This window comes from Pantherophis guttatus, chromosome 1 (genome assembly GCF_059756535.1).
Source record: "Pantherophis guttatus breed Tessera chromosome 1, ASM5975653v1, whole genome shotgun sequence".
NCBI classification, from domain to species: domain Eukaryota; kingdom Metazoa; phylum Chordata; class Lepidosauria; order Squamata; family Colubridae; genus Pantherophis; species Pantherophis guttatus.
The window spans coordinates 210961195-210967169 of NC_142063.1; the positions used below are offsets into that span (position 1 = coordinate 210961195).

Consider the following 5975-nt stretch of genomic DNA (forward strand, 5'->3'; position numbering starts at 1 on the left):
ACATGAGCACAGAAATGATGGACGCATGGATCAAAAATCTTGCTTCCCAATTTCATTTGCTGCGTGCAACAGACTAGTCTAATTTCCACAGATCCAAGAAGTAGAGGTGGCATAACAGTCAATCCTCAGTGATATTCTTATCTATCACTAGATGAAGTGAACTATTGCAAGGGACAAATAAACACCCCTTTTCTTGGTCTAGGGGTTGTTCTTTGCAGAGCCATATGTTCTTTCATATCATATTATGTTTGAAGAGCTTTTAGGATGTATGACACCCCAAACCTTTATATTTTTGCAACCTAGGTAGAGAGCCATTTGTTTATTCAGATCAGGAATTGGCAACCAGCAACCCAGAGGCAAACTGAAGCTTCGGAGTGGACCTCTTGGCAATCCTCCTCATTTAGTGCTGAAAATGAGGCAAACCCTAGGAAAAAGAGTCCCCCTGCTGTCTGCTCCCCCTTCCTCAATGCTTAGGACAAAAATGGACAAATGAAAAATACCCAAGATGCTTTATGAATTTAATAAGCACAGATGAAGCTAAATTTCCAGAATAGTTTACTAATTGTTTTGTTTATGGAAGGTACATCTTGTCTTCAAATGCCTCTCTTCATGACGAAAGAGTATTTGTACCATATTTATGTTTGCATCTAAATGCAGAGGATTATGAACAGTTATCTGCAAAAATGCAAAAAAAAATAATAATAGCAGAATGCACAGTAATATATTAAATTGGCATAGAATAGAACTAGAATACAACATTGATTGTAATTATTCCCTTAATAAATGTATGTCTACCTTGCCTGTTTTGCTTTGTCAGGGCTTTTTCTCAACGTAGCCCTCAGTTTATCATAGAAATATGAATATGTTCTTCAGACCCCCCTCAAATTCAAGAAAAAGATGCGCAACCTGGAACTCTAGAAATATATCTCACCATCCGCTAGAAAAAGTTGGGTGAAGCCCCCAAAGCCTTTCAACATTGTTCATAAAATGCAACTTTTTAATTAGACTGAACAGGAATTGTTATATATCTAAGAAGGATTCATATTAATTGCATTTAATTAATTTTAGACTTTATCCTGCCTTTTCCTACTGCTTCGTTTGGTCCTATATCTTTAATGGATTGTTGCCAGAAAGTATTTTTCTGCTGTCCAGGCCAGTTTACGATGCCATTTAAAACCTAGAACAACTATAAAATGTTGAAACAACAAAAACAAAGTTAAGAATCCATAAAACAAACGGAAGGGCTTACAACTCACATGAGAACAGGCAATCCATATAACATCATTTATTTCTATTCTTCCCTTTGGAGGGCATAATTAGTTTATGCTTCTCATGAAGCTCATTGGCCTGGTTTGCATGAAAGGTCACCCACTGAAACAAAAATACTTAAATCAACTCAATACTTAAATCAAGAATCAATAACTATCTGATAGTGGTTCTTTGTCAAATCCTGGGTGCATTCAATGATTGTATTTATAGCAATTGGATATAAGCTGTTTTAATATAGTTAAAGAGAGTCCTTGTGGTATAGCAATTAAGGTACTAGTCCACACTGGGGTGCCTCAGCTTCAAGTCCATCTTTAGCCACAAAAGTTCATTGGGTCATTTTGAACCAGCCATCTCTCTCAGCTCAGTCTACCTCATTAGGGTCTTGTTGTGGAGATAAAAAGACCCCCCCACACACACACACATTAAAACATCTCATATCTCATATAGGATTCAAATCTGCTTTGAAGTGAAGCCTGCAGTTTACTGTTGAACTGCTAAGCTTCAGGCAGTCTGGTATATGGTGAAATACTGGAAATTATAGTTCAGCATCCCCTGGAGTAGCACAGAATTTGACAAAAGAGAATATTTGTAGCTCAGGGTTGAACTGTGAGGTCCCTATTGCTCGCTGAGCCTGGTTGTTTTCTTGCAGACCTTTTGTCAGTGCACCGATTATGTTTTCTAGTTTGGTCATGAAACATCTACAAGGAAACAACCAAGCTTCAGAGAGCACCAAGGACCCCATAAAACTTGACATTCGGGTGCACCTGAAAGCACTGACCTTTCATTGGTATCCATGATCAGGGATGGTTGTAGCACCAAGTAGGCCCCATTTTGAGGAACCAAGTTTTAAGGGGTGCCAAAATGGAAACGGCCTCTTAAAAATGCAGTAAAAAAGAAAAAAGCAGTAAAAGCATGCACCTGCTGGAGGGTTAGATATAGTTTTGCAGAATTGTTGCCCTATGACAACAACTTGTGCTGATGTAATTAAAATTACTTACTGTGGTTAGAAGTGAATAGAAATAGAATAGAAATGTCCAAAAAAAAAGAAACAAATGTTGGGCTGAAAATGTTATATGTAAAGCTCAAATACCTGAAGAAAAAAAGAATCAAGAGGGCTCCTTTTCTAACAAAATTGGAAGATGAGCCAAACCATAATGGGTGCCAGAATATTACCTTGTGTAGGACACCAAAATATGTAATACTGGTTCTGTCCATGATTTCACATCCAAGTATATATTCTAATGTTTATCAACCTCAGCCATTTTAAGGTGAGAGCAATACAATTCCCAGTTGGGAAGTCTGGGAAATGAAGTCCACTCATTTTAAAATGGCTGAATTTGAAAAACACTGGTATATTCCATATAGCTTGGAATGATTATAGGCCATTAAAGCGCTGCTAGAGCTATAAAACCCAATGGTGTTTTATGGGCCTATTTTTTAAACAGGCAAATTTAGAACTATAACTGAGCTTTCCTACCTCATCTTCTTTTTAAAAGCTCCTTCTTTCCTAAATTTTCCCAATGGCAGATTGTGCTCTGGGTAACACATGAAAACAAATGCCTTGGACCTCCTGTACAAGGGAGTGGAATGAGGGAGAAATATGAAAAAGGTAAAAATGATGAATCTCCCCTTGAAGGAAGAGGGTCATGATGAGAGACTTTCCGTAGTGTTGGCAACAGGGGAAAATTCTTTCTAAGTACACACAACAATATTGAATCTGTCGCTTTCATTTTAAAAGAGCAACTATCATCACAATATCATTTGGGAGCAAACACAAAAAGCAGCTGACTTACTTTTTTTTTTTTTAAAGTAATTCTTTCTTTTTGCTAGGCTTGCTTCAAATGAAGCAATATTAGACTGTGAGGTGATGGGCCCTTAAACCTTTTGCTGAAGTGATCTGGTTACACGCTCTAAAATCTGCTTTAAATGCTCTTGTAGCATTTAAGTAAAAAAAAATCTACTGTTTTTTGAATATAGCTGAAATCAGCACAAAAAAAAGGAGGAAAAGCCACCCTCTTTCTTAGCCTCAGAAAAAGGTAATTTTTCCCTCTAAACTTACACTGATGTTCAAAAAACATGGCAGTGATCATCTGTTGATCTTCTTGTGATTTTCCTTTTCTAGACTCACAGGGAGACAGGTGGTCTATTAAGCAATACACTCTTACCTGTTCAAAAGACTTCTTTGCTCCATTCCCTCTTTCTTTCCTGAAGAACAGGCTTATCCATCACATTAAGTCATGGCTTTCTTAATCCATACTTTCACGGGCGATTCAAAAATAATGGGGTTCACACATAGTGAAACACTATGTGCAAAACACATAGTGCATTGATTATATAGCATGCTCCAGATCATTGGTGGGTTTCAAATTTTTTACTACCGGTTCTGTGGGTGTTTCTCGGTGGGCATGGCATGGTTTGGTGGGCGTGGCTTGGTGGGCGTAGCAGGGGAAGGATACTGTAAAATCTCCATTCCCACCCCACTCCAGGGGAAGGTTACTGCAAAATCCCCATTTCCTCCAATTCACCTGGGACTCGGGAGGCAGAGATTAGATGGAGGTGGGGCCAGTCAGAGGTGGTATTTACCGGTTCACTGAACTACTCAAAATTTCCGCTACCGTTTCTCCAGAAATGGTCAAAACTTGCTGAAACCCACCTCTGCTCCAGATAGTCCTTGCCCATATCTGCCCATCATGATTGTAAGTTGTAATGATTGTAAAATGAGTTATCCACATGACCAATCTGAGTTTCTGACCATTTTTGTAATGGTTACTAAGTGACCCAATCAGTTCAGCCATCTGTGCCAAAACTGGAAGTAAATGCCAGTTTTCAACAAACTCCATGTCATAAAACGCAATCATATGATATGGGATGCTGCAAATAGCTGTAAATGCAGGCAGGCTGCTGAGGACCCAACATGAGGGCATATGACCATGATGGAGTGGGCTGTCAGAACTCTGAAACTGGGTTGTAACTACCTCTTGTGCTAACTCTGAATGGTCACTAAGCAATCGGTCATACATTGAGAATTTCCTATATGCCAAAATTAGACAAAGTAAGTTATAGTTCATCAAAATGAAGTTAATGGATGGGTTACAGTATTTAACTATTTCTTTACTAGTTAATATATCATTTTCTTTTATGATGGAATGGCACAATCCATCGATATAAACTCCAACATTGCATTAATGCAATAAACATGATTAATGTATATGGAAATTCTTGCCCACCACCCAAATTCATACAAAACAGTATATCTTTGGAGAGAATATGTCCAAAAATGTATTTAAGGGATGTTATGTATAAAGCCCTAGCATATATTACGGTTAGTTTGATTTTAAAATATAAATGTATCATGGGGTACTTCATTAAAAAAAGTGCATAGGAAGAGTTGCATTAGAAATAAAATGTATTAGGAAAAGTTGCTGTGCTTAGTAGGGGAATTGTCATATAATTATAAGCAAAACATATAAACAGAGTGTAAAACTGAAGCCCCATAAATCAATTGAGTATGCTTTATTAATTTATTCATAATTTAAACATATGTTTATATGTTTTATTAATTACAGAAACAATTACTGTGTTTTTGGAAACGTTCAAAAAGAGATGCAGCAAATAAGTAAACAAGTGTTTAGAAGAAAATGGCAAACAGTTTGAATATTTAATGTAATTTATATGAGAAATTATCTGTCGGGCCTGACATTTGATATATCTTATATAACCGAAACTTGCGTATGAAAATAAATATTTTCTCGCAATATTTTTAAAAAACGTTTCATACAAGATTAGATGTAATTTATTTATTTATTTTATTTATATCCCACCTTTATTATTTTTATAAACAAGTCAGGGCAGCAATCTAATATTCCTTCCTATTTTCCCCACAACAACAAGCCTGAGAGGTGAGTTAGACTGAGAAAAAGTGACTGAAAGTGTCTGCTTTCATACCTAAGGCGGAACTAGAACTCACAGTCTCCCATTTGGTAACCTGATGACTTAATGTCCAGATCACGGGAGTTAAACTGGCGGCCCGTGGGCCGGATGTGTCACATGCAGGCCACGCCACCCTGGCTCAGCAAAGGCAAAAAAGTCACAATGTCAGATGATGTTACATGACATGATTGAGTTTTACACCTGTTGTCATTAAACCAGGAAATGGAAATAATAAACGGAATTCTAAATGTAAATGAAATAATAACCAAATATATGCATATTGTGTGCATACATCCAGACTTGGGCTTATACAATTTTATGACAATAAATAGAGATTAATATAGAGTGAGGTAAAATCTTATCATATAATATTATTTAGGAGAGAGAGGCAAAGAAATATCCTTAATTTAAACACTGCTATTCACTTGTATGAGAATGTTAGGATTCTTCCTCATAGCTCAGCTGATATGTCACCCACTGATCCTGAAGTCATCTGAAAAGTATTTATTTCTTGAATTTCGGGACCACCAATCTCCAAAAATGATACTGATTGATTAGGTGCCATTCAAAGGATAACACTTTTAATGACCACATAGATAGACTTTCTTCAGAATGGATCTGGTCCCTCAATTGTATGCTCATTGCTGTTGTAATCAAATCCATCCTCTCGCTGTTGGTTATCTTTTTCCTCTCTGTCCTTTTAGTTTTCTCAGCACTTTGGACTTCTCAGGGGAGCTGGACATCTTTGCATATGTCCAAAATGTCCAGGACTGTTA

The 5975-nt window shown here is 37.1% G+C and overlaps 1 long non-coding RNA gene across 1 annotated transcript; it reads right to left on the reverse strand.

Moving 5' to 3' along the window:
* Positions 1-504: 504 nt before the first annotated feature.
* On the reverse strand, positions 505-3589 carry LOC117674128 (uncharacterized). The gene is made up of 4 exons (XR_015733769.1): positions 3435-3589; positions 2747-2839; positions 1257-1371; positions 505-675 (listed from the first exon to the last, which is right to left on the reverse strand). It is a non-coding gene; the product is annotated as an uncharacterized LOC117674128 (long non-coding RNA).
* Positions 3590-5975: the final 2386 nt, after the last annotated feature.